This window comes from Ornithodoros turicata, chromosome 1 (assembly GCF_037126465.1).
Source record: "Ornithodoros turicata isolate Travis chromosome 1, ASM3712646v1, whole genome shotgun sequence".
NCBI classification, from domain to species: Eukaryota; Metazoa; Arthropoda; class Arachnida; order Ixodida; family Argasidae; genus Ornithodoros; species Ornithodoros turicata.
The window spans coordinates 13,851,895-13,878,029 of record NC_088201.1 but is presented as its reverse complement, the minus strand read 5'-3'; the positions used below and the strand labels follow the sequence as shown (position 1 = coordinate 13,878,029).

The 26,135-nt window shown below is 46.3% G+C and overlaps 2 long non-coding RNA genes across 3 annotated transcripts in view; both read left to right on the top strand.

Moving 5' to 3' along the window:
* The first annotated feature begins 1,802 nt into the window (after window positions 1-1,802).
* LOC135397206 (uncharacterized) overlaps window positions 1,803-26,135 on the top strand; it is a 132,704-nt gene continuing 108,371 nt past the window's right edge. For both annotated transcript variants that reach the window (XR_010423612.1, XR_010423611.1), the window contains exons 1-3: window positions 1,803-2,088; window positions 16,596-16,713; window positions 17,817-17,880. This is a non-coding gene — a long non-coding RNA (uncharacterized LOC135397206). The remainder of the gene's footprint in view (window positions 2,089-16,595; window positions 16,714-17,816; window positions 17,881-26,135) is intronic.
* Window positions 5,275-6,670, top strand: LOC135397202 (uncharacterized). The gene is made up of 2 exons (XR_010423609.1): window positions 5,275-5,337; window positions 6,388-6,670. It is a non-coding gene; the product is annotated as an uncharacterized LOC135397202 (long non-coding RNA).

The following is a 26,135-nucleotide window of genomic DNA, read 5'->3' as shown; positions in this document are numbered from 1 at the left end:
TACTCCTGGTGACTAACCCTCGCGCACATTACCGATTACTAAACTAATTACTGAATGCAGCTTAACTGCGCTCAGTAATGAGTTGAGCTGGAAACAAGAAGCTCGAGCCAGGGTACCAGGAGGGGGGGGGGGGGGGGGGGCATCGTCGGTGCGCAGCGGCTGCGGCCTTGGCAACTCTACAAGCACGGTAGGTCGCGGTATATGCTGTCCACCACAGTTGGCGCACTTGGGCTCTCGTCGGGCCAGACACTGCTTGAAATGATGCGGGACTGAGCACACTTCACAACGCTGGGAGCCTCGGCAGTCTCAGGCATAATAACCGTGAGAGAACTGATGTTCTGAGGCTGGAACAACATAGAAAGGACAACAGTTGAAGCGCTGGACAAGGGGGGTCAACATACTCCAAGACAGGATAGTAAGTGAAGCCGAGTTGGAGCTTGGCACTGGGCGCGCGGCCAGGCTCAAAAGCGAGAAGGACACTTGACTTAACGATGACGTTGGCGGGAGCCATCGCTCTCGCGGGAATAGGCACCTCTCTCTTCACCCCAATGACGCCGCTGTCCCGGAAGAAGTCGAGGAGCTGTGCATCGCTATACTGGCGGGGAACACCGACTATTCTGCCCGTGGTGCGAAGGTATGGTTAAGGGGTGTAGAGGAGAGCGTCGACTCCAGCAAGTGACCGGAGGGCCACTAGGCGGCGCGCCGAATGTTCAGATGGCACATGCACAATGAGGGGTCTGTTGCACAGCCTGTGCAGGGCAGGAGGTATTTACAGAAGGAAATCAAGAAGCTACGGACGGGCTGCTGCGCTTGTGATATGTACTCAGCAGGTCTGCGGTGTGTTTTTCTTCAATACACGCAGGTGCTAATGACATTGACCAGGTATTCGGTGTTGTCACAGCTCATGAAATTCGTATCCCAAATTATTTACTACATTTTAAAGAATGACAGGTTCTGCGTTAAACTGCAATACAGGCCTTGGAATTTTCCGAGAGGCAGCGGTACTGGTCACATAACGACGTTTAAAACTTGTAAAGTCGTAGGTACATAAAAATCCATTCGGTAGATATGTATTTCGCTGGTGCGGTATTATAAAACGGGTATGTCAATGGTACGTCCAATTTCTTACTGATACATGTAATACGAGTTCCATAAAGACACCTAACTAACTAAAAAGCTAACAGCGTTCTCATTACACATGGTCTAGTGGAGAAGAGATATCATTTGGTGTCGCTCATTGCCTTTATCGTGGTTACATTACGCATCCAATTAAACAGGAAAGGGGGGGGAGCAGAAAATTCAGATGAGAGCACCCTCGACGGGAAGAAATGTTTTCTGTTGAAATACATTTCGTGCATACTTTATTGTCCGGAATCACGCATTACTTCTGTGAAACTAGCTTCCGCTCATCCTATATGCCACATTTCTCTTGCTACACCAAACCTCATTCTTCTCAAGTCATTTTTGTAGGGATGGGAATGTGTTCTAGAGCTCGATATCATCTCTGCATGTGGATGTACGTATATAACGCCTAGAATATGTCGTCCATTTTCTGGATATCAGTAAATTATTGGTTTCTCTGGCGACCATCACGTTAGCCCTACTAAACTGTACTACCCCCAAGTGGCGACTATTCATCATCACTGTATCATCCACTACCGTTTATAGCTCGAAGAGCGCGGTGTAGGATACATTTCTCGTACTTTTTCTCGGGCTTTTCCCATACATATGGAGTGCCGTATTGTTGTTTCGTGGGAAAAATAGAAGAAGAAGAAACGATCTATCTTTTCGGAGAAGTTGCACGGTGCACTCATCTCTATGATGGTGTGTGGAGGCCCCAGCGGAAAGTAGTGCTTTGTAAATGTGTGCTTTGATGCATAGTTACGATGGGGTGGTAAAAAAAAAATTGCAGGCGTAGGAAGGGCGCCGTTTTGGCGCAGAAAGTCAACTTTCTGATCTTGGGAAAAGCTTCCGAAAGAGGCTCTCAAATTGGGGACCTGGCCCCGAGAGTAATACTCCAATGCAGTATGGTGCGTGTAATCGGCCTGTGAGTGCGTCTGTTGGCTGCCCCCATCCTCTTTTCCTCCGGTAAGCCTTGCGTGGTTCCGTCGTCCGCTGGGTAATGAACATAGGCGCCGACTGACGCTAGATCGCAGTTGGAGAAGGATTAGCAAGTGAATAAGGAACTTCCTCGTCTATGTGTTTCGCAACATCAACTTATAAACGGTGGCATCTTCTTTGGAGACCCGGTCTTACTGCGACGGCACTCCTGTATTCAAGGCACCGATGTCTGCGATAAAAAGCTATCTGATCGCTGGGCTATCTCGTGGTAGATATTTCTAGCTCATGCTGAGCCTCGCTCTCACTGGTGCTCAGGGGCACTGCGGACGATCAACGCGAAGGAATATTGCATAGGGACTAGATGTGCTGTAGGCGCTGGATGAATTTTTGAGGACACGTGAGTGTCGGGCGCAAATATCTTCTTGCCGTTACATGCGCGGTGCTTTCTCCGTTTTTCTGAAGGAATGTGGAATGTACCACCATTTCAGTCGGTTTCTGTTGAAGCTCTCTGGGGGCATGGAATATACAAATGCATGCGCATAGTACATATGTGTGCGTACACGCGCACAATTGACCTGTGCTTCGAATGGGAGAGCATCTACGTATCCTCTAGAAGCCATGTCATTACTAGGCTCCTCATTCACTTTTATATGTGATCTTTTACCGCAGCACAGATACTTAAGAATATACAAGGTGAATTTAGGTATTATTACACATTTCGATCACGTCGTAAAAATACAGGATGGGGTCTATCCCATTTCAAACTTTTCAGACTGATAGCCATTTGTCTGAAGTTTGTATTGTATTTGTTTCTGCAAACGTTGGTCCTGTGGAAATGAAAAAAAAAAAAAAATCTCACTCTATGCATTTCGAACGGCTTACTCCACTCAAAAGCCGCCAGAGACTTTCCAGACGAATGTCGTCACAGTTCCCCATGAAGTCGGCCCAGGGCGCACACTAACCCCGCTGCCCTCCTCCCATTCCTTCCTGCTGTCCTCTCTCCATCTGTCCACGTCTGTACACCGCTCGTGGACACAGTTGCTTCGCGGCGCTAACACTGAATCAAAAAAGAAAATTAAGAACCGCCATTGATTTTCCGTGTCTGGATCAGTTTCGTACCACCGCACACAGGTGGCGCAATACAGAAGAGGATTAGTCCATGGGTGTGAGCATGTCGCATTGTATGCAGCGCATGGAGTGATACTATGGTGAGCTAGTGATACTTTGCTTGATCTTTAGTTATGCTCCTAGATTGCAACGTTTGCAAAAAAAGAAATAAAAGAAGAAAAAAATGCAATAAACTTTCAGAGAAATAGCTATCAGTCTGCAAAGTTTGAGGTGAGACAGGCCTTGGCCTGGCCAGGCCTTGGAGCCGAAGCAGGTGACATAACCTCTGGATGTGACCAGAAGAGGAATCAGGGATCACAATTGTCATGTGTTGAAATTCGTGATGTCACAATTTCTTTTAAAATACTTCTAACTGTATTCGAACCATTGTGTTCTGAAGAAGACGATGTTTCCGCCTCAACGTTGGCATTCTTAGTATAACAGCAACAGTTATAATAGTATAAATAATAATATAATATAATAGTACATAGCAGTAATAGTAGTATAGTAATAGTAATAATATAATAGTATAAATATAGGCTTGTCACTTATTAATAGTTTTCTATGTTTTTTTCTCTTTCTTCGTTTTCTTCTTGTTACTTTCTCTATTCTAGGTCCCCTATACTAAATATATATTCGCGAACAAGTAAATGCCTTACATTTACTCTTTCGGTAATAAAGTTTCGGTACTGGTGCAGCTACAGAATCCTATTAGGCAGATGAGCAGAGTTAAAAAAAAAAAAAGCTGAACTTCGAATTTTATTTCTTTCCAGTTTCATCGGCAATTGTCTGATTAACCCCGAGAGAGCCGCCCGAGGAACGTTTTAACGTTTACTGCCCTGTTTGCTTGAAAGGCGGTGTACAAATATTTTCTCAGCCACTTTGAAACCTCGTCCTTCGCTATTTGGAAGTTAGTTTTCGATTTTGCAGGGTTAATGGCTCAGCTGGCCTCGTCGATAGAAACGGGTCCACCTTTCTTCTATACCGAGAGTGGACATAAAAAAGGTTAGACACGCTTTCTTCAGTCTACCGTTCTAGGCTCCGAGCTTTAGAAGCGGTAATAAAGGTTTCGTGTTATACGTTGTTTGCAGCGGTTTCTCCCCCCCCCCCCCGCCCCCTAATTCCCGAGAGTTTTCGTAGTTTTTGAGATGCCGTAAAAAGTTTGTTTTAGAAAGCAAACAGCGGTGTTTGTTCCCTATTTTGTGCGCTGTGTTCAGAGGAAATAGGTAGAAGTGAAATATCCCCCATCAACACGACGGACATCATTTTCGAGGCGGACCTAGATTCGGTTCTCTGCTTCAAGCTGTCGAAAGGCTAACGCACCTAATGTTTTCATTGAAAGGCAATACCCATTGCTGCTGCCACTGGTAATCAAATAAAGCTGTAAGAACACATTGCAGGATGTGGCCTCAAGAAGCTTAACAGGCTGCTATGTGCAGTGTAGAACAGGCAAGAGCAGCTATTTACGCGTCCACACCAAGGCGCGGTAATGTGTATAATCCTTGTTAATGGAAATCTGATTGGAAATTTGAGGAACAAGCTACGAGGCAAAACGAACAAGCCACCAATTCGGCGCTTCCGTAAGTTCACACTCTGTGCATTATACAAGGCGATCGATAACAATGATAATCTTTCTGACACTACGACTACAAATGCATGTATAACGATGGGTGAGGCACCTCCAACCAGCAATGGCCTTAGATGTACACAACCACTGGCCGACGATTCCTTATGAGGTGTACCAGCTTTCCATGCCGGCAACAAGCACTACGCTACATGCTAGCAATGTCTTTTTCAGTATTTATTATTTGTTAGGTACCACGGATGATTTTTTCGTGGTACGCAGCCACCAGTAGGCATAGAGGCAGCGACTTCGTTGTCCAGACGTCCCGTTTCGCTAGACTGCCGCAGAACGCGACATTTCTCAGGAACAATTTAAAGTTGCGTAAGTCTAACAGAATTTCCAACATGCTACCAATATTCTGGCTTACAATGTCGCAGCCCTGTTGTCTGTTGAGAATATGTTTTGTTCTCTCTTTCACTGTTTATTATAATTTTTATGCATGATACCACCTTTGATATTTATTTATTTATTATTTGGAATCCCAGAGGAACACGAAGGTCGATTGCGCGCATCCCATCTTCCTCAATAATGTACCCGGATTCAAGGTGAGAATTTTAAAAGACAACTGAAAGTACTCAACAGGATGACAAGGGCATCTAACGCACTAAAAATAAAACGAACGCTCTTCTTCCATAAGTGACGTACCGCAAGAATGAGGACGCGATAAAAAAGGGGCATTTTCGTCCGAACGGCAATTATCGAGTCCACGACGTCGTGAAGCGAGAGGTTTCGAAAACAAGCCTTATGGGAAGAACACAGGCGTGTAACACGACGCCTGCGGGAAGAGAGTACAAGTACAAAGCTGAACAACCCAGCCATGGACATTCCGGTAGTTTGCTTAGGGAAACGACGTAGAAGGAAAAATGTGTTGCGAAACACAAAAGGGTAAGGAGGGGGAAGTAACAAGCACAACGAATAACAGCGAGGTCCTGTTGGGCAGCCGACCATGCGCTCCCGACAGGGCGACAGTGCTGCCTCGCAATGGCTGTAGTAAATAAAGGGAGAAAATTTCCTTCGCGTTTAGGGAAGCTCGTAATACAGTTCGTTCATTGAACATGAGAAGATTTTCTCTCGGAAGAAAATTTCTAATTTGATTCTGCGAATGTCCCGTCTAAAGTATTTTCGGTTCACGTATCGCCGCGTTGTTCCTTGTCAACTTTATTTGCTGACTGAGCCGAGGGCCGTTTCACAAGTACACCCCGCGGAAAGATATTTTCCCCCCACGAGCACATGTTGCGTGAATTTTTTCTTTTTCTCGATAGCCGGATTTCTTTTCTCGCGGTGGATCAAAGCAAATCAGAAGAGACCTGACGACTACTCCTGTCGAAAATCGAAAAAGTGCTATGCTTTCTGGACACGTCATAACAGATCTCGCGTTCTCTACAATCCCAACAGCGTGCAAAACATATTCCACAGAGCAGACGTGTCCTTCCAGTCATGCTGGGCGTATGCGTAGGATTTGGTAAATTTGTCTTCTTGTGTGTACATCCCGCCTTCGATGCTCGCAATTTTATCTGTAAGCTTTTGAAACCTCATCCTTTTGGAAAAGAGCGCTTCTCGTGTTGACTCGCCCTCATATGTCAATCTTGTCCCAGGTATGCCTACGTTGAGACTCCAGGCACGGCAAACGGAGACGAAAAGTAGAGTGGAGTGCCTTCTTGCTCGCAAGCAAACGGCCGCTCTTTCGACTTGGAAAGAAGCCTCGAAGCCGAAGACGCTCTGTTTATACAGTAGACGTCTCTCCATGAGAGGAATAATTTATTCTGTGTTCGACGATACGTGTCTCTGTTATTTCAATGCAGTTTCAGGCCGTGCTTGACACGGTTACATTATGGAGGAAGGAGTTGTATAGGATAAAATTATTTTTCTTCCTCTTTAGTCAAGCGGTCGTCTCGTGATTTACCGGCTACTTTGTTGTGTGTGTTCTGTGCTCATCTCGATACTTACTTGCAAAAGATTAGGAGCTTCTGTAGGCAAACCTTTGGAGTTGTATTGGTCGCATTTGTGTTAACCCTTCAATGCACTTAACTTGGAAACTGGAAATGTCGTTTATGTCATCTTCGAGGCGGTAGTATGACAGTGATTGTTAGTTACCAGTAAGCTGTTACTGCTGAAAAATGCGGTGAGGCTCTTTGGGTCCTGCCACTCCCTGTGAAACCTTAGGGGTGATTGAGCACTAACAATTTACTATCAACAGCAGTTAAACGTTACCTCAAGTACCTCAGTGTGCCACGGGGGAGAGGCCGATGAGAAAATTTGGTGAGTTGAGTGTGCTGAGTTTGAGTACACATTGGATTGTCGACGGGGATTTTCCACGACAAATGATCCAGAGGTGCCGCTCGACCCCCCCCCCCCCCCCCCCCCCCCCTTAGATTTGTATGCGGAATTTTTACATGGCTCTCTTTCGCTTGAGCAGTAGCGGAATGAAATTCGTTTCGAGGAAAATAAAATATTGTGGGGTATGCAGCCGTCCAGGACTACAATGTTTAGCGAAAACATCTGTCGCCTTGAGAAGAAGCTACATCACAGGTAGGCCACTGAGAGCGTTATAAAGCATCTTATTCGATAGAGGAGGGTTCACTTTGCCATACCTTTGCAATATTCGCCGTCACACTCGAAGCGGTCCACGCTTGCGGCAAACAGGAATTTTGCGAAATTTCAAGTTTATGATTTAAAAAAAAAAAAGAAAATGCAACAATATGTCTTCATTGCGGGTACTACTGGTACAGCACTATAACCGCAAACCGCACTTGTGACATGATTGAGGACGTTAACTAGGCCGGACAATGGACAACCTGGACAATGGCATATAAGGCGGGGAAGAGCATTGTGAGAATAGTGACAGATACGATGTCCTGTCCCTCCGAAAGGGCCGGGAGTCCGTCGTCCGTTGACCTGGGGAGATGGGCGCGCGGCTTTTGGAGCCACTTGCTTAGACAACAGAGGCAAAGGACTGCGACGAGCCGTGATGAGCGAGTGCGGGTGTCTCGAGACAGGCAGCTAGGGGTGATAAATGGGTAGTATGGGGGTATGGCTATGAGTCGAACAGTCATTTGGCAGAGAAGCACTGAGTACAGGCATGGTAAGTTGCATTGTGGTGACCACCACAGTTTGCGCATGACGGCTGTCGTCGTGAAGTACATTGTTTATGATCTTGTGGGCCTGAGCACACTTTGTATTTTTGGGAGTAGCGACAGTCTCGAGCGTATTGGCCAAACTTCTGGCAGTTGCAGCATTGGGTGGGCGGGCTCTTGTTTACAACCTCCGGACGACATCCTCTACCCCGGTGGTTCTTATGCCGAACATGCTGCTAAAGCAAGAAACCTTGTTTCTTTCTGCAGGAGGCGGGTCTTGCTCAACGACCCTTCTTACACTTTGCTCTCCCCGACGAACTCACGCACTCTCTACGCATCTCCACCCTTCATCCGTCTTTTTTTATTTTTTGCTATAGTCGTGCCGACACCCACATCTGTGTGGCCGACAACGGCGAGCCGATCCTGCCATCACCCCTTCCGGGTGGGTGGGTCAATGTGTTCTGACACTGGGAAGTACGTGAAGCCGAGAGAAATATGCGCTGGGGGCGCATGGCTAGGTTGAAATGTCAAGGCACGCCAGTCTTGACGGTGGCGTTCGCAGAGCCATCACTCTCCCGAGAGTATATAGGCTAGTTCTCATTTGATTCTAAGGCAGCACTACAGTGTATTGCAAGCAGGGGCATTCGAGGCTCCTTGGCATCAATCGCTGCTGACATATGCTGCAACTTTACAAGCGACTACACGAACAGGGACACCGACATGTTTTACAGTGGATCCCGGGCCACGTCTGTATACGTGGTAATGAAGACGCAGACTTAATAGCTGCAGAAGTCCACCGCCGTCGACATACGATCTCCATCATATTGCCAAAAGGGGATAGACGATCTTAACTATCGTCGCTTGCATCAGCAAAGGCCCCCCATCAATGGTGTCAAGACATCCCGGAAGGACCACTCCTTCATTCAGTAGATCCCACACTATCCTTCATAATGCCGTCTACCCTTCGTCGGACCCTTACGTCTATTGTCCATCGACTTCGTTTGAACATCGCATTCACCCTAAACTTCTGCCACAAGCTGGGTTACGGTAACGCAATGCTACGCCCTTGCTGTAATACTCCAAGTACTGTCCAGCACATTCTCGTCGACTGTCAGCAGTATTCCACTTAGCGACGCGTCCTCCAGCGCCAACACGAAGCCACTGGGACACCCTTACTTGCCTTCTTCGACTGCTTGGGCCTCCGGCCAACCCAGCCCATCAGCTACGCGCTCTTCAAGCCATCATCACCATCTTAGCACCAACAGGGCTCCTACGTGAACTCTGAACATTCATCATCATTCACCATCTTCTCCCCTTCAAGCAATAGGATAGGGTGCCGCGTCAGCGGCAAAACATCCCACTACATCATCATTACTTATTTGTTGTTGTTGTTCAGTGACACCGTTTGAACGGAAGCTTTCGAGGAGCTGGTCCTCGCTGTAACGACGCCAGTGACGCTGTGGGGACGCCAGTGATTCTGCCAGTGGTACGCAGGAAAGATTATGGGATTGATGCTTGAACTGCGATTCCTGCGTGTGTCCTAAGGCCCAGTATGTGTTGCGCTGAGTGTTCCGATGACACGTCGACGATGAGAGTGCCATAACTATTGATTCTGTGGCGGAGGACCTTCTCCTGCGTCGTTGTGAGCACATAATGGGCTATTGAGTTGGGGTTTACATTCCAGAAGGAATACGACGCTGCCACGTCTGAAGACAACTGGGATTCCGCTTGGGCGGTCCTTCTTATGGGTGACGAGATGAAATAACGAGGCATCGTTGTGTAGGGTCGGGTTGAGAGTAGGGTCAGGCGGAACATCCATGGGCAGATCGTTACACTCCGTCCGCGCTAACATCACCTCCACCTCGTCATGCAAGTCGTGAAGTTCCGTTTGCCATGTCCCTGACTCGGGCAAAACGTCTTTCCTCACCAGGGAGCGACTCTTGTCACCCTCGCTAGTCGCGTCAGGCCCTGCGCCTTCAGTGTCACGGGCTCCAGGAGTGCTGCGGCACCATCCGTCTCCTGCCATGAGTGCACTACGGAGGTTGATCGAGGTAGAGGTTGAGGTCCTCTCAGTAAAAAAAAGTAGGTAAATCAGAGAGCAGGGAGAGAATACGTCCTTGGGCAGTTCGACTACATCTATTTCATTACTGCTCCTCTCCTCGTTTTCTTCTCCTTCCTCTCTTTTTTTTCTGCTTGCTGCTCTGCTGCTGCTTTTTTTTTTTTTGTTCTTTGTGGCCTGATGTTCTCGCCGTCTCTGTAGTCTCGGGTTTTATGAAATGATGGAGATCGTTGCAGGAGAAAAAAGAATCATCAGTGGATGTGCGCAGACCCTTCTGTAACATCACCAAATAAATAAGCTATCATCTTAATATGCCAAAGCCGCACTGGGAAACATATTGCTCACGAACCTGTAACACTGCTGACAGAGGCAATATTGGCGATACATGCTAGTGACTAAGCTGAAAGCAGACTTGTATACGAAACGCGTTACAAGTAATTGCGTTACTAGTAATCAATTACTTTCTCGAGTAATTTTACGAGTAATCGATTACCCTTCCGAGCAAGTAATTTTTTAAGTAATCATTACAATTTTGAGTAATCGGTTACATTAAAAGTAATCGGTTACAAGTAACCGATTACTTTTCGACTAGCTTTATTCATATGCGAAACCAACTCACAGGCTCCATCATTGCCTTTCCTATCTGCTTTGCTTTCCACTATCATGAGTGGAGGACATTGTAATAGGATTCCGCACATACATTTTGAGTCTCTGGGGGGAGTCTCTGCGGTCTCTTCCGACCGCAACCTACTGCATGTGCAGTCGATCAAGCTTCGGACGTAGTGAATCACCTAGAATTTCCAAGTTAGAATGTAGCGCAGCTCAGCGCTTCTATTCTGAAGACCTCAAAGATAAACGCCTTTGTCAGAGATTCACAGAGATGACGTTCACAACATTGAATTCGTAGTTGCGATTGTCCTTCCTCTTCGATACTGCCAAGTCAACTAGCTCTCCTGATTTATCGCCATGGCTTCAGCTTTTCGGAAATGTTCATGGTGATGGAGAGAAAAGATAAAAACAATGTGTTGTTTAAATGAATAATGAGTTTACATAAAGAAAAGCTCCGAAGGAAGTGTCGTTGCTCCTATCCCGTTCAAAGGCGCGAACTCAAATCTCAGAAAGCGGGTCAAGGTGTGTGTAATTTCGCGTAAATAATAACTTTTATTAGCCATGTGACTTATTGTTATCGAAAGTAACCGTCAAAGGAACGCGTTACATTTTTAGCCGTTACGTTATCACAATTTTAGCTCAGTAATTTGTAGCGGTACAGATTTACTTTTGCCACTAGGATAATCGTAACGGTAATCAATTATACCTTTTTCAAGTAACGTGTACAAGTCTGGCTGAAAGCAACCAGACGACGTAGTAGACGACTGTCTAAGATTGCAAAGGGACAGCAGGACACGTCTAGTCATCCCAAGCCTTTGGAAGAAGGCCGACATGTCATGTGTTATGACCGGGCGACATTCGTAAACATACGGGCATTACTTAAAGCCGCGTACGTTTGACGTTTGCAATATGGCATTTTACTTTTTGTTGTACCCGAATATATGTACTTCTGTACGTTGTATCTATTTTCCGACGTGTATTTTTAGAGCCTGCGGCAAATTCATCTTTGAAATCGGTTCCAGAAATTGAATCAAGGAAATATCATTACTTTTACGATGTGCTTAAGAACGTGTCATCTTATAAGCTGTTAATTCAAAACTCGACGATAACGAAACGCCTAATAAGGCGTGCAGCTTTTCAGTATCCGGGCGCTGCCATTATGGACGGCACGTCCCAGCGGAAGATTCACTGGTAATTAATTGTACCTCATTAATCTCGACTGCGTTCTGAGCTCAAAAAAGAAAGTAAAAAAAATACGACAGTTATGGATGGGTATGCCTTAGCGCCGCATGCTCTTTTAGGATTGCGTCCTTTTCCATATGCATATATTATTACCTCATATTTTGTGATGGATTTTGCGAACTTGAAAACACTCTAGGTAATTAAGGACCTATTCATATTCTGACGCCTATCCTGATTAGCCGACGGGTGACACAGGCTTCCACAGCATTGCAGTCTCAAAGGCTATTCCGCTATGACCTCTGCCCGCCTCATCTTATTATCGGGTATTATTCATTTCGTGATGGAGGTCTTTACGTACCTTGTGTTCCAGCAGAACGTTTTTTTTTCTTCTTTTTTTTGCCTGGTATATATTATATTCATTATACGCGAAATTAATAGAAAGATAATAACGGGTGTTGCAGCACGTGCAATGAGTTCACGCTACAATTACATGACTGTAATTGGAATGAAATCCAATTCAGTCATGTAATTGCCACTTAGAACAAACAAACAATGGAAGTGAAAGTCAGAAGGATAGAAAAACGCAAGTTTTCGAACTCACAGGTGATTGTCGATGTTGTTCAACAGCACATCTGAATCTGAGGTGTTCTTTCTGATTATACGTGTTTCGTTATTTGTTTGTCTTTGACGCTTTCTGGCATCATCCGAGAGTCATTACCTTCTGGTACACAATGCTTTCGTAGATTTTAGATTCTTTCGATTTTGACGACACTGACATCTTTGTGACAGGTGATTGCCTTCAAAATTACAATTGGGATCAGGCTGCTGCTAGCGTCAGGAATAGGAAGACCATGTATACGACGTCGCTCAGAGGAAATGCTGCACGAATATCAGTGAAAACAAAGCAAAAAAAGTCCACTCACTTCTGGGAACACTCTCTTCTTTAAAAAAAAAACATGACATGATATTAGAAGCCGTCACGCTAACCGAATCATCTGCATCTGCGAAAAAAAGAAATAGAAGAAAAAGTCAGTCTCATGTTTCCTGCAAGTGAAGACACAAAACAACTAAAGCATACAACTTTCGTGGGCTGGTTAAGCCATCTTGCGGAGACATCTGTAAAAGAGAAACCACGTTCGTGTTTGCCATTGCCATTCAATGGAAAAGGCAATGAAGAAAGCGCTTCTTTTGGGCCACCTGCGAAACGATGCCGTGAGCGGTGGGTCGTATAATAGACCAGCGTCGGTGAAACGCTTTTTCCCGGTGTAGAGCTTCGCGAGGCACAATGGACGGAGAAACTCTGAAGTGTGTATGGACGTAAATACTCCGGAAGCGACCGCTCAAGACGAAAAGAGGAAGTGGAGAAGAATGAGAGAACCTCATCCGCTAGAGCGGATCAGTGGGACAGAAGCAGTCCAAATTCCTTCCTGATCTTCTCGAATCAATGCCTCGCTCTGGCGTTCCTTATTTTTCCTTTACCTGACAAATATGAGATGCTGTGCACAACGAAACCGTTTCCACGACAGCAATACAAAGAGTTCGAAGATTGGCTTGCTGCGAAAATAGAAAGAGTTGCCACGTAGGATACGTGTAAAACACATGCACAAGCAAGACATATACGGAAAGAATTGCTAAATAGCAAGTGAGCTGGTGATTCGAATACATGACTTCGTCCGTGTGTGTTGATTATCATCGTAGTCTCGAGGTTTTACCTCGACATACGTATGTTCAAGATGTATGTTGCGATGGTAGATTATTGCTAGAGGCCTGCGCGGTTGCGGGTGTACCCGCGGATCAGCACGGAGACCCGCAGTAATCTCAGATTTACGGGTAGAATATGTCACTTGATGCGGATGTTTCTCGCTCCTGATATACTCGTAATATACTGATATACTCGCTCGTAATATACACTGATGCAAAATCAGCCCCACAATGTGTAGGAAGCATGGGCATCCACGGCTCTTTGGCCCCGGTGGTAGTAAGTATCCTGACGGCGTTCAAGGTTCTTGGGGAACAGGGACACCGGTTGACTCTACAGTGGGTCCCCGGCCACACTGGCATCCAGGACAACGAGGAGGCACATTTGGCGGTGGCTGCGGCCCACCATATCTTCAGAGCCGTGCCTATTATGCTCTCCAACCGAGATAGACGTTTCTACTTGTCTGCGTTGGTGTCACGTACCTTGGCCCGCCAGCAATGGCGCCATGACATCACTCAATGGTCACTCCTCCATGCATTGGACCCGTCATTATCATTTAAGATACCAGGTGGCTTCCCTCGCAGCGTTACGTCGCTTCGGCGGCGTCTACGACTCCACGTCGCCTTCACCCCTGCGTTCCGGGTTAAGCTGGGTTACAGCAATACGGCGCTGTGCCCAGCTCGCCACACCCCAGCTACGATTCCCCGTATCATCGAGGACTGTGACCGGTACACGTGCGAACGGCGGTTGTTTGACGCCAGCTTGAGCTCTGTTACGTCACTATGTGAGGGGCAACCGCAATAGCTCCTTGACCATAGCTAGACCATTCAGCTTGTCCAAAGTACTTGGCCCATGGAGCTCCCCTGCGCATCAGTGCCGGGCTCTTCGCTCCCTTCTTGCTTTCGTGCAAGCCACTGGCCTCGAAGAGCTCTAAACAGAACTCCGACCTGTCTTCGCCGTCGCGCTCATCATTAATTCATCTTCTCATATTAACCCCTGTGAAGTGGGGTAGGATCCTGTGGCTACCACGGGAAACATCCCATGTCATCATCACTTCTCCATCATTTATTATTATTGTTGTTGTTGTTGTTGTTGTTGATGCGGATCGCGGGTAAAGTGTGGGTGCACCCGCGTTGCCGCTGCAGGCGGGGCGGGTATAGCCGCGCTCTATCCACGTTCATGCTTTTTCGCCAAATAAACGGGCAAAAGACCGGACTTCCAGTGCGTTTTATAGTAACTTGATGGCTGTTCTTTCAACAATTGTGTGTCATGCATTTGATGTACCAAATGTAACGTGCGATTAAACGTCCACAAACGCTTTCGTTTTTTTTTTCTTTTTTGCGCTGCAGTGCTCTAACTTGTGCAACTCGGCTGCACGCCAGGGATTTCACTGCACCCCCTTGGTATTTTGCAACCCCCCCCCCCTTCTCGTAAATTTCTGAGATTGCCCAATACAGCTCAGCTACCAATACGAAATCCTATAAACATGTATACATCCACATGAGTTTTCATTATGATCCCACAAAAAAAAAAAAAAAAAAGATAGTAAAAATAAAGAAGCAGAAGGAAACACGTCGGAAGCCATGGCTAATCAAATTAAAGATGGGGAAAGGAATTTCAAACACGTTGCGTGCTTGTAGCAAGCACTTCAGCGAAGCAGACTCCCAGTATCCTGTCGGCATCGAAACGCTTGGCGGCAGATTTGTCTGTGACAGCTCCGCCAACTTTTTTGTGTTGTGAATGTGCAGCACAGCAACTATGTTATTGTATCTCTAGGTTCTAGGCAAGCAGTATCATAGGGGAATGAAGGGTCACCTCTAACATTACCATGCACAACCAACCCTTCTGTTACCAGTGGGGGAAACGGTGTACGGTAGCCACATTACTGTGCGCTAGCTGCATTGTCGTCCAGTATGACCTGCCTCCAAATTGTTGCTTCCCCGCTATTGCGCTTTTGGAGTAAATCGATATTAAGACGTGGTACCAAGGGCCTGACAGAGGTTACTGATTTCACCGCTACGCCGGTACACGCCACAAAACACCGTTTGTTTCATCGACAAGACGTTCGTCAATGACCAGATAATCGGAAGTCTTTGAGAGGGCACGAATATCAGGCATGCCACACATTTCCAACCGTCAGAGCCATATTAGCTTATTTTGCGATGCCGAAGCTCCGGTTCCGTCTTCCAGCTGACAACCTGCTTTGCACATGGATGATGCGCTGTCAACCTTTCTATCCTCGATTACCACACGCACTTCGTGAGGGTCCTGACTCAATACTGATGAATGGAGCACAAGTGCAACAAAAGTCATGCACACATTGGGCGCGTTAAGTAGCGGCTCCGGAGCGCATGGAGCGCGCTCCCTTTTACTAAACGGGTCATCTCCTTGTGCGGAGTGTGGCGCTCCTGCGCTCCTAGCCACAAGTCGGAGTGCTTCTCACGCCCTCCACATTCCTGAACATTAATTAATCTTGATGAGGTTACAGACAGCCGGATCGGAAGACGGCTCTACCGCAAAAGAACATTCAGTGACAGGCGGAGGCCTGGAGGCGCTTTGCACACGCAACGCTCTCTTGGCTTAAAAACCCATTTAGCAGAGGCTCCGGAGCGAGAGGGACAGAATGGACGGAGCGCGCTATGCAAAGGCGCTACTAAGTTAAAACACATCTTTGGGCGTGTTGGTAATAGCTAGACATATTTAAAAGCGCTAAAAAACGAAGGGTGTGGCTAACATGCGCACGTCTGTCTCTGTTGTCCGTCCTTCGTTTTTTTTAGCGCTTTTAAGTATGTCTCGCTACTTAACGCGCCCATTGTCGTCGGGCACAATGCTACACTAGATGACGTGTCCGGCTTTCAAGACTCCCTCAAGTAAACACGTTTATGTTGTGTTATTTACGTACTACACATAACACATAAAATTTTTGTTATTATGCATTGTTTTATAATTGCATTTTCATTTATTTGTGTGCTTTCTATTGGTTTCACAGTCAGCATCTTGAATGTGTGAGCGAGAATATCAAGAGGTCGCAGATGGTTAAGCTGCGTTCCTAAACGAGCAATATTTAAACGCGAGAGCGAGAAAATGTGAAGTTTATCGTCTTGCTTCTCAGTATAATATTCCCAAGCTAGCGAGAATGAGACAAATCCGCAGATATAGCGTGAAATCACTGTCTTGCAGAAGAAGATACGGGCATACGGGTCTCTGGCAGTGTCGTGTGCTCCGAATCCTACCCTTGACGGCACAGCTCCGTGTCCGCACGGCGGCGCCACTGCAAGATCTCGGCGCACAGTACCAGGTATGTACCCCGGGGTTACTGAGGAGGCTACAATACCACTTACCGGAAACCCAGCGGTCGGCCACATGTTCCCCCTCGCTTTCGTCACATTTTCTGGCTTTTACCCCTGGCTTTCGTCGCGGAGAAAGGGCTTCTTTTGAGGACAATGGCCGTTTTGAGGTTATTCTAATTTTAGAGAACCGTTGTGGCTCAATGTGGTCTTTTGCATCCCTTATGGGTTCGTCAAAGTTCTACGTGAGTTCATTCTACGTGAGTTCGTTCAACGTAAACTGTAAGGGCCTGTTCTCATATACAGCGCCTTGCTCCACGGCGCTATGAACCACTGGAAAACAGCGCTTGTCAGAGTTGAGCTCCTGGCAACTTTTTCAGTGCACGTTTCTAGCGCTGGTTTGTGAAATCAAGAGGCTGTTTTACCTATGACGTCGCGGAGGCTGTGGGATTTTTTTCCTTCCTTGTTTTGCGGTGTTGAATTGGTGTCGTGGTGAATTGAACATGGCGTCGAATTTAACGTTTGCCCAGCCAACTAGGCTTGTGCGTCCTCATAGCTAACGGGAATCACGAATCAACACAAGACGAAACGGCGCTGCCGAGCTGGCTAGGTGGTGTACGCTCCGCTTTGCAAGTGAGAATACGAAGGTACAAAACAGCGCTTGGTTCCCAGCGCTCTGAAGCAAAGTGCTGTATGTAAGAACAAGCCCTAAGGGTAACACATACCGCGCATATCATCATTCAAATATCGTGAATAAGGATAGATACTCATGCTATGAATATCGTGTTAAATTAACAGGAACTATAACTGCTTGAACTGCCATTATTCAACTGAAGTATGCAACTGGGCGTCGTAAGGCTTGTGTTGTGTTTGTCCTTCTATGTTGAATTGCCTCATCTACTACTACGTGACAAGAACTTTTTTTTTTTTCGTGATATTGCGAGATACTTGAAAAGAAATATATATTGAACTCGAAGATTGGCTTTTGGCAGCTTTCGAATTCCACTAATGATTTTCGCTTCTTTCCATTACAAGCCAATCCTGTCGATTGTGCAGAGAGAAAGAAAAGTCAATATTGTACCCACCATGTAATTTTGACTCCTGTATTGTGCAGGGGAAGCCGGATCGACACTTGACCACTGGCAACCAAGTCCCTGACCAACATCGAAAGGTTCTGTGTGAGTATTGATACATATTTACAAAGCACTAGTAGTTTGGAGCATAGCTGGGCATCCTCACTCATGAGGACCCTCATGAAAACGCCTCACCCTCACCTCATGACGATGAGGTGAGGGTGAGTGAGTCCAGACAACGCCGAATGTTCCTCACGAGGACAGTCGTGAGGCATTGGCCCTCGTGAGGCCCACTCTGAGGGCCCTCATGAGGGCAGTCGTCGTGAGGCCATGAATACATGAGGGTACAACGTATTCCGTGAGAAGCCTCACGGATGAGGCCATGAGTCCCTTTGTGAGGAACCTCACGGATGAGGCCGTGAGGCCTTTCGTGGGGAACCTCACGGATGGGGCCGTGAGGCCTTTCGTGAGGAAGCTCACGAATGAGGCCGTGAGAACTTTCAAGAGGGGCCTCACGGATGAGGTGATGGGTCCGGGCTCCTCTTTGCTGATGCCAAACGCTAACGTTAAACCTCACGGTGACAGTAACAACTGTTACCAAATTTAGCCAAGCACAGCACGAAACCCTAGAAACAGTTCAGTGCCGCGCAGTATCATTAGTACCAACTACCGGCGCAGTAGTTCAACGCCGACGTCTCATCTGAACATGACGGAAAGTTCTTTTGAGGCTCTTGTGCCTCCTAGTGACTTCAAGACACATCAGGCCATGAGGGTATTTACGAGGCGAGGGCTCGTGAGGATGACGGGTCGTGAGGCCACGAGGGTCCTCATGAGGAGAAGGTACGTGAGGCCATGAGGGCCCTCATAAGGTGAGGGCACGTGAGTATGAGGACTCGTGAGGCCATGTGGGTCCTCATTAGGCGAAAGTACGTGAGGTGCCGTAAGGACATGAGGGCCCTCATGAGGTGAGGACACGCGAGGGTGAGGATCCTCATGAAGTGAAGGCATGTGAGGATGAGGATGGTGAGACCTCTCGGGATCCCGATGCCCTGAGGTGAGGTTTGTGAGGGCAAAATGTAAAATGGAATGTGAGGGCGACTGAGGTTTAGTTACTGGTGAGGAAAATTTGGTGAGGGTAAGTGAGAGTGTGCTTCGTGAAGTGAGGATGAGTGAGGCCGCAGGAAAATGCCCATCTGTGGTTTGGAGAAGAGAAGCTGACAACTGAAGCAAATCAGGAAGACCGTGAACCAAGCAGGTGAATAAAAGGAGAGCAGTTCGGTGTGGAGCAGAAGAGGAACGTAAATGATATGGTCGTATTGTGTGATAGGGACTTGTAAGTGGAACCCAGTTGCAGTTAGATCAGTAGCATCTCTCAATGGGAAGTCCCACTGTCACCTCTCAGTCTTTGAAACCGAAGCGTATACGAAGAGGGGAGTCAAGTCCTGTAGATCACATAAACAAAGTACAGAAACCGACACTGAAGATTACACTTTGAAACCGCCAATAGTCTTTCAAGTACAGCCAAAATACAACTTTACAACTGTTCCAACGTCTCCAACGACGTACCTTGCTTGTAATGGTCAAACTTGGCAGAACTCCGCGTTTCCTGCTACTGTATGTTCTCAGAAACACGAATATGATTTCATTTCCTTATAAGGTGAGAAAGCCAGTCTAATTTTTACGGTTGCATCTATAAGCAACGCCATTCAAAAACTGCCACCCACGGCCACAACCATGCTTGGTCGAACTCGAACAAGATGCGTAACCAACACTTGCCAACCACCTCGTAACGCTCACCGCAGCAGACGACAGCATATCCATCTGTTTTGTCGTTGCCCTATAGTCGAAAAATGTACCGTCTCGAGGTGCACAAACAGACGAAACACTAGACACCCCGTCTTTAAAATGCATTAACTTTTACTCGGTGTACATACAAGTGCGGTATAATCAAAGTACAGAGAAAGAAACCGAAGTATAGACGCCTCATCCTTCAGAGCACACTTGCATGACTCGAATGGCGAGCTGTGTGGGCAGTCGTCCCCCTTCTTCACGAAGATGGGACGTTCGTGCTACCAAATGTGAGACGTATGCAAATCGCATCGATTCTTCAAGACCCCGCTAAGGCTCGGGCACACTGCCATACAACTATATTGCTAAGCCTTTCTTTTCTGTGTAGTTTTTGCTCTCTCTCTCTGTCTTTGATTACAGAAGTTCGGCTATTTGGTGCAATAACGGTGAAGACGTTATAATCGATGTTCCAGAAACAGGTAGCACGAAAAGGATCCTCTATAGAATAAGAAGGAATGAAAATCGTTCCTCGGAACTCGAAAAAAAAAAAAAAAAAAAAAAAGAGATCCGAGCTTATATCTTGAGGAGGGGGGGGGGGGGGGTAGTTTAAATAATTGTAATGCAAAATCAAACGTCTCGGGTTTACGGTTGAAGGACGAGTGTGACGTGTGGAAAGTAGTGATACACAAAGATCGAAACTTTCGACATCGATAAATATCAACATCGTAAAAAAATAATCGATAAAAAATCGACTAACACGTCGATGTTTATATCCATAAATTATTGATCTATATAGCGACATTTTATCGATATATCGGGATTTTGAAAAGAAATATCGAAAAATCGATATTTGAAAAGCTGTCACGCCATTTACTTGACCAACTGAAAAAAGTTGCCCTTGTTTTATCATCTTCCATGCGTATTGCCGCTGGGGCACGTGATGAAGACGCTATCGGGTAAAATATGTTCGTGTGGTTTATCTTAATGCAAAACCGTAGCCTCTTCAAGTTTCACTTCACCGTACCTTTACATTTTAACTTCAAATAGTTTATCTGTGCTAACTGGCCTTGAAATTATAGATTGCGACACCGCTCGGCTCGAAGGAATGCCAAAAGACTGGATTCCTGAGAGACGTCTTACGAATAAACAATTGGGTTTGTCGACTTTGTTTCTGAAAAGCGGCATCTAAAGTATTTCCATCGACACAACAGACACAGTGATTCGACTGAAAGGAATATACACGCCAAAAAAAGAGCACGCGTCTAATATACCAGAGCTCGGCGCTTGCTGCCCTCGACTCGAACTCGACGTGGTTCACTAATTCTGCAACATCAACACTGATAAAACCCTAACGTGCATCACATCTTTATATGAAATATCAGCATCCTGTTGTTCAGCCGTCTCCCCATCCCCAACCCTTCCTCACCGCCAAAGCAAAACCAAATCAAGAGGGAGAGAGGAAAAAAATCTGTCGTTTGGTTAAACTCGTCGACTCGCTCCTTTTGTCACATCCAGTTCGCGTGCAGAAGCCGCCAAATTACTGATATTTCAATATGCGTATCGATATCTATATAAATGTAATATAGATATTTTTATTGATAAATATCGATATTTTAAAATATCGATAACATCGCATACATAAAATATCGATAGTATAGATAAGAATATAGATATCGTTGCATCCCTAGCTTTTTGGTTAGATGTTTTACGGTGGAAGGACGCTATGAAGTAATCTAAGTGCATGACATGCATCACCACCACCAACAACAACAACATATAGATGATGATGATGCCATGGGGCGTTTCCTCGCTGTGGTGCAGTACCCTACCCCATTACATGTGAGACATTAAATGAGCGATATATGAGAAGTGAAACGACCTAAGTACGAGTCACATGGCATCTACTGCTTTGGTTACTTGCGAAAAATGCATATCTGGTCAACTCGTTTATCACCACAAAATTGCTGGCACCCAGGCTTCGTTTAAATCCAGCGGTGAATCACCCCATGTCATAGTCGCGATTTATTTGTTGCTGTTGTTGTTAAAGGCGGCAACTTTTAATCACTGACTGGGTAGATACATTTACAACTGAATCATTGAGGCCGGTGCGCGGGAGCTGCTGCTGGGTATGCGTCGCTCAGCAATTCTGCACATCCACGAAATCAAAGCATGTAGCACGAACGAAACAATAACACCGAAATATAAAACGTTGTCTATTTAGCTATACACTCAGACAACAGTTGTGTTGTTTGTGTTGGCCGGTGGTGGTGATGATGGCGTTTCAATGTTGTTTAACTGGCACCCTCTTAGCCATCCATTACTCAGAGCGATATAGTTATCTCCCCTTATTTACCATACCCTGGCGTTTGACATTAATTCAACTTATTCCCACCGCCATGATATTTTCTCTTATTTGATTTTACGTTTTCCCTTCGGGGCACACATAACGTCTAACAATTAACGCATATGCGGGGGTGATACCACTGCAGGTTTAGTAAAGTAGGTGAGACGGGGAGAGTTGCCACACGGGGTCAGTTGTCACATACGCTACTTAAAGAAGACGAAGTACAGCAGCTGAGCCATTTTCCCGCTGTTTGTTAGCGGTACGAGCAACGACTAACTGAACAACAACAACAACAACAACAAATAAGTGATGACGAGGTAGTGGAAACAGAAGAAACTTTCATTGTAATGGAAAGTATGACAAGCTGCACACGGCACAAGACTTGTTTCAGTGACGAGTAAGTAAAATTTTCCGTCCTCGCAATTTTCAAATTTTGCACGACGCACACTAAAGCTCTAAAGAATGTACGTGTTCGTAATGTGTATTCAGATTTCGGAAATATTTTCACGGATTTTCAGCGGAATACGTTTCACAGTTAAGTCCACTGCTAAGATAAAGTCACTGTCGGTGTTGTAGGGGCCAGTTGTCCCATATCTGGTGGGGTAAATGGGGGCATGCTGGGATTGGTCCATTGAACCCTATGTTTAAATCTGGAATTGAGGGGGGGGGGGGTCCAACCCCTGGACCCCCCCTCTAGATCCGCGCCTGGTAACACCTGCAATTCGTTTTAACTCAGTTCGAGGTTAATTTCACACATAATATACGCGTATATCGCCAACACAAAATGCGTACATATGCATGCGACACTTCGTCGTAGCTTGAGGGCGCTGCTGTCTGTATACCTCGTCTGGACACCTCGAACTACAGCAGCTCGCTGTTTGCACAAAACACCTTTCTGGATCACACTACTGCTTCAGGCTGACCTGCAGGCTTCCATTACAAAGGAGAAAGAGAGAGAGGGAGATAGGAAAAGGTGGCCTCCACAATGCAACGAATTGGAAGAAGTTGAATCGAGCTCAACTTTTGATAGATGCCCTCATCCATGTGGAGCGTCCCTCCAATCATCCTTTTATGTTTGACGATTTGTATTGCTCTTTCCTGAAACTGGAGCAACTCCACGATCAGCACTGTATGCTATATATCTTGAAACGCTTCACTTCGTGAGCGGAACAATGGCACGTTCAGAATTTTAAGAATGGCAACGCCGTGGAATTTGCATGCTATTTTCTTCTCTTACACGAAACGAGCATAAAGAATGTTTACAGCGACGGGAAACTAAAATTGCTCGTCATCACTGAACATCGCAGTTGTGTGAACGAGAAAGGCAATTCGAAACTTCCAGAAGCCTGGCATCTTTCAGAAAACTGCCTAGAATGTGAAGACGTTGCCGTGCATCAAATATATGCGTGGGCTACATCGACAAAAACGAAAGATACCCAACTGTGTCTTTGAACTTAGAAGCAGCAGAAAGACGCGCCCGGTAAATATTTATGATCTCTCTGTCTGCACACACGTTGTTGAAGTTTTAATTATGAAGACAGTCGAATACAGCTGAGGTAAACTTCTTTATTTGAGGCTGAAAGAGTGGCGGGACTTCCTTGTCTCTTATGTACTTGCGCATGGCGTAGCTTCTTCATTGAACGGCCGTTTTGATTGATGAGAGACCTCAACTAGCAGCGGCAATTTGCATTCCCCGCGGCGGGGTCCGGGCGCATATATGTATGCAAAACGGAGGTGATGGGAAATCGCATCGGGTGTGCGCTCTTCGATAAAAACCCTGAACGAAACTTTGCATGACAAAGACGCCGCTCTTCGATCTCATCTGCCTGCTATTACGACGTAGTGCACACCAGCGATTAGAGGGGGCGTGTTTTTTTAGACGGCCGGCTGCCTGACACGTGTCGCATTCACCGCGCATTCCAATTCATTGACGATGCTCACTCCTCGGCTTCACTCCATGCGCAGCTTATTTTCATGGCCTCCGCGGATGCTTCCATCGTTCGGTGTTTCACGGAGGAATGGCGAAACGGAATTGCTTGCGCCTACATCGCTAAAAGCCCGCAAAAACTTGTCTTCGTCGTCAGTGGCCACTACGTATTGGGCGTCCCAATACATGGAAACATGCATCAGCTATCCCACAGAGACTATCGTGAAGCATGCCTTCCAGCATGCGGTGATCTGATCAAATTCACGCAAACATCATTTCAGCTCAAATGGCTTCAGAGAGTATCCACAAAAACTTCCATTATCGCAGTCGTTCTACACTTGTGCCAGATGCTCTCAATGGCTACACAATATAAAATACTGCATAGTGCACGTTGGAGGTGAACTTCATGTCGGGAGCCGCCAATATATTTCGAATACGAGACTACGCCCAGTGGAAGAACGAGGCTCTGCCTCCATCTACCTTTGCCGGTTCGCTGAATTTACCTCTTTCCGTATAGCACGCTGAGTGCCATTTGTTGTTCCAATAGCTGTGCAACTGTTAAGCTGGTAGTTCTACAACGTCGACGTAACCAGTAACGTAACCCGTCGTAGGAGCAACAGTCTGAGATGACTCTGGTTCAGTCGATGTCCTGTACGGAAACACGATGATCTAATGAGACTATATAGTTACAGATAACGCGGGGAGTAAAGAGACTGGTGGGTAAAACTGGCAAGCCTAAAAGAAAAAGAATTTGTTTCCCTCACGGACATACACAAAAAGAAAAAGAAAGCCACGCTGAAAGGGTTTCTGCGCATTACCAGGGTGCCGGGAAGTCAAACGAGAATTTGAATGTATTTTGTAACTCTGATAAATTCCTGCCTTATCATGCGTAAACAGTATCGAGAATGAATGAAAAGATGTCGTACGGAATCGTTGATGCGGAAATCGAATGACTGGTAAAACTTGGTAATTGCTGGGTATGCATCGGTATTTGACAAATCGTCAAAACGGGCTGTAATCAATGATAATCACAAAGAAGCGAATATCGAAGGAGCGGCGCGGCTGTCTCACGTCACCTCTGCTTCGGCTGCTGAAGTTCATGAAGTCCTCCTGGCACTAAGTTTTATCCACTCCCGATCTTCAGTTGCTCGCTGGATCATCTATAGCGACTCAAAGTGTGCGTTACAGACTCTTGCTTCCATGTTCACTATGGAATCTCTGGCATCAGCAGTACAAGATATCTTGCACACGTACTACCATTCTGTAGTTTTAAAAGGTCATGACATCCAATTGCAATGGATCCCTATTCACTGCGGTATTGTAGGCAACGAGGCTGCGGACGCTGCTGCACGTCGGGCTCTTCAACTCGGGCGCGTCCAACTGATGCCCATTTATTTCACCAAGGGTGACGCGGGGTGAATGCTGAACGACCTCAGGCAACAAGTGTGCAGTACTTCCTGGCTAACAGGATCTGCTCGGGACTCGCTTCTGTACAAGGTTGATCCAGAGTTACGCTTTCGAGTATCACCTTCCTTCACGCGAAAAAAAACGACGTCTCTCCCACATAGGCTACGGCTCAATATACCGTACAGGGCACGTCTTCTCTTCAAACTGGGCAAGCGTGACTCTCCGAACTGCAGTGTGTGTGGCGTTGTAGATGACGTAGAACACATCCTTCTCAGGTGTCGGATACGTTGATCATGGAAGGGTTTTAGGGTCGAACCTGTCTAGTGTAGACTCCCGAGCCTTCGACATCGCGAAATTGTTAGGTCCTCAGTCGTCCGACAAGGCGCTGAGGGCACTTGAAGATTTTCTACGTACAGCGGTGCAGCCGTACAGCCTTGTGGACGTTCTATGACTTACTGAATATATGCTGTGTGTGCCCCCAGCGATTCCGACATTTCACACTCACTTGGTTCAAACATTTGAACTACCCATGTTGAACTCCATCACTTTAACTCGTTCATCTGTTCGTATTTTCTGTGTAAGCGTCCTGGGGTAGCCAGTTCGACTTCGTCGTGACTCACATCCCCCTTTTTTTCTTCTTTATCACATCACCATCACCACAAAGAAGCTTTACTAGAGTGGCACTAATCCCACCTCCGTCGAATTCGCAAACCTTTTGTGCGCTGAGCCTTTGTAAATGAGATGTGAGACATCCTAAAATATCTCAGGTCTCGCCACTTTGTGGCTCGTCACTTTAAAGCTTGGTGCTGTTTAATTAATCAACACGACAGACGTTAGGGTAAGGTGAAACCCATCCATCCGAGACAATCTACGTAATACATGGTGAATAATTTA